The sequence below is a fragment of the Chiloscyllium punctatum genome, chromosome 37 (genome assembly GCF_047496795.1).
Source record: "Chiloscyllium punctatum isolate Juve2018m chromosome 37, sChiPun1.3, whole genome shotgun sequence".
NCBI lineage: Eukaryota > Metazoa > Chordata > Chondrichthyes > Orectolobiformes > Hemiscylliidae > Chiloscyllium > Chiloscyllium punctatum.
This window is the reverse complement of record NC_092775.1, coordinates 56,284,892-56,288,496: the sequence shown is the minus strand read 5'-3', so window position 1 is coordinate 56,288,496 and position 3,605 is coordinate 56,284,892.

Genomic DNA, 3,605 nt, shown 5'->3' with positions numbered 1-3,605 from the left:
GTTCACTACACTCTGTACTGATTGATATGTTTGGGAAATGTCCCTTGCACAATTCATTGCTGGAAACAAATAGACAGTGTTGAAAAACATTAGGAGGAAGCAACCTTGAACTTGCAGTACTGCACTAATATGTGTAAATGTACTTATTTGGTTTACATAGAAGGTGGATTAAAAATACAATGTTGGAAACTCTGTCTGGCAGTGACATGTGAGAGAAAGTTAATGTTACAGATCAATGACACTTCATCAGAAGTTTGTCTCCATAATAATACCTTACTTGCTGAATATATCCAGCATTTTGCTTTTATGTTGGAAGATGGAACTCTGTTATGATGACTGGAACGTGCTTCCAGAAGTTCCGGCTAGTAAGTGGAAACACCTTTGCATTAACATTAACAATGGACTAGGATCAAGCCCTCTAGCTATGTATAGTACAGTTGAGTCTGCTTTGCCATCTTAATAAGATCTTGGCTGATCTCCACTTGGACTCCACTCCACTTTGCATCCTGCCCCAATAACGCTTCAACTTGTTAAATCAGGGGTCTCATTCACTGCACTTGGGGAGTGAATTCCATAGATTTGACCCTTTTGAAAGAAATAATTCCTCCTCTGTTCTTTTAAATCTGCCTAAAACAATTGCCTCTTATTCTAGATTGTCCCACAAGGGGCAATATCTGCTCAATCTGTATTCTGTCAATCCTTTTTAGCATCTTCTATACCTCAGTTTAATCTAGTCAGACATCTAAACCAGAGTACAGGCCTTAATGATCTGTTAAGATGAACCTGTCATTTTATCTGCAAAATTGACTCCCACTCGTTCTATCCTACATTTTAAGTCAGTAATATAGATTGTAAATAGTTGGGGTTTGAGGACTGAGCCCTGTGGCACCTCACTAATTACAGCAAAATCCCCATTTATTCAGACTCTCTGATTTCTGTTGGTTAGTCAATGCTCTAACCAAGCTAATATGTTACCACTAACCCTGTGTGATGTTGTGTAATAACCTTTTGTGTGCATCCTGGAAGTCTAGATTATAACCACATTGACAGGACCCCCAATAATCCTTTTTACTTGTTACATCTGCAAAGAACTTTTTGAATATTGGTGCTTATATTAGCATTTGACCAATTCACTAAAGTTTTCCAGAGTCTAGTGAATTTTGGAATATTATAAGCAATGTATCCAGAGCAGATGATGACAGATTACGTGGTTCCACTTTTGAAAGATGTTCGGGAGAAACCAGGGGGTATTCAATGAAATGCAGAACATTTAGTTCAGAAGAACAAAGGGATTTTTGGCTTGCTCATCTACCGCTGGCTGAAGGTGGCAGTCTAGGTTAATCAGGTGGTTAAGGCAGCATATAGAACACTTGCCTTTGTCAATGGTGGCATAGATTATAAGAGTAGGGAAATTAGGTTGAAGCTGCACAAGATCTGTGTTCGACCACAGGTGGAGTGTGCACCAGACTGTGATTGCATTGGAGGCTGTGCAGAGGAAAGGGTTGCAGCATTTTAAGCAATGAAGAGAGGCTGGATAAACTCAGGTGGTTTTCTTTAGAGCAGAGAAGGTGGAGGGAGATCTCATAGAGGTGTATGAGTTTGAGGGGGACAGAACATAACCATTCCTGTTAGATGAAGGATTAAAAACAAGGTAGCATAATTTTTAAGGTGAAGGGTTTAGATGGGATTGGAAGATTTTCACCTTTTAGTAGGTGGTTGGTATCTGGAATGTACTGCCTGGAAGAGTATTTTAGGCAGGAAACCTCCCAAACTTTAAACATGTACTTGGATGAACATACTAAATGTCAAAGCATTCAAGTGTGACTAGTGTAGATAGGTTGGTGCTTCTTGTGCTGTAGGACTCTTATCAGAAGTCACACAACACCAGGTTATGGTTCAACAGGTTTACTTGAATTCACAAGCTTTCAGAGCACTGTTCCTTTTGTGGTTGGCACTGCTGCCTCACAGTGCCAGTGACCCAGGTTCAATCCTAGCCTTGGGTGACTGTGTAGAGTTTGCACGTTCTCCCAGTGTCTGCATAGTTTCTGCCAGGTGCTCTGATTTCCTCCCATGGTCCAAAGACGTGCAGGTTAGGTGGTAGATGTGAGGTTATGGGGAGAAGGTGGAATGCTTTTCAAAGGGACAGTGTAGGCTCGATGGGCCAAATGGCCTCCATCTGCACTGCAGGGATTCTATGACTATCAAAAGCAATTACATAGGCATCCTGCACAAAGCCAACCCCTCGTTCTGCTGTCTTACACCCTCCAGAAGCGATCCATGTCATGGTAAATCCAAATGTGGTTAGAAATTTGAACGGAGGGCATTCTGGCTAAATTTGCAGGCAATACAAAGATAGGTAGAGAGACAGGCAGCATTGAGGAGGTGGGGACGTAACAGAAGGATTTGGACAAGTTAGGAGAGTGGGCAAAGAAGTGGCAGATGGAATAGAACTTTAGTGGAGGCATAGATTATTCTCTACATTTCAGACTTGGGAATCTTTTCTCAATTTAAAGAAACTTGGGAGTTTTAATCCAGGATTCTCTCAAGGTAAACTTGCAGGTTGAGTTAGGAAGGCAAATGCAATGATGGCATTTATATAATAAAGTAGGGATGTACTTCTGAGGCTCTGGTCAGACCACATTTGGAGTATTATGTGCAGTTTTGGGCCCCATATCTCTGGAAGGATGTACTGGCCCTGGAGCATGTTAAGAGGAGGTTCACGAGGATGGTCTCAAGATGAAAATGTAAACATTTGAAGTATGTTTGAGGACTCTGGGTCTAAACTCAGTGGAGTTTTAGAAGGATGAGGGGGGATCTAATTGAAACGTACTGAATGGCCTGGACAGACTGGATGTTGGGAAGATGTTCCTATTGGTCGGAGAGATCAGGACTGGAGGACACAGCCTTAGAGTAAATGGAAGATCTTTTAGAATGAACTTCTTCAGCCATAGAACGGTGAATCTGTGGAATTCATTGTCACTATTGTAGAGGCCAGGTCATTGAGTGTATTTAAGACAGAGATAGATAGGTTCTTGTCAAGGGGATGAAGGCTTACAGGGAGAATGGAGTTGAGAAACTTGTCAGCCATGATTGAATGGTGCAGAAGACTCAGAGTTGAATGGCCTAACTTCTGCTCCTACATCTTATGTTTTCAGCACCAATCTCTTCCAGATTAGTTTATCTCAAATCAAAAAAGTGTGTACTCAATGTTATGTAAACACAAGAAAACAGTGAAGTCTAGGCCGAACCACTGCTTGGCACCAAACTGGCAAAACTCCATTGATTGGCAGAAGATTTAGATGCATGAACAAAAATACTTAAGTTGTGATCTTGGTTGCATTGACTGAAAACATGGTGCAGTAAATTTAATAGTTACTTTCAAGAGAGAATATTTGTATCATCTATAGCCACAGGTGAGGTGCCAGAAGACTGGAGAGGTTGGCTAACATGGTACCACCATTTAAGAAAGGTGGTAAGGAAAAGCCCGTGAGCTATAGAATGGCAAGCCTGATATCAGTGGTGGGCAAGTTGTTTGAGGGAATCCTAAGGGACAGGATTTGCATGTATTTGGAAAGATGGGGATTGATGAGGGACAGTCAATATGA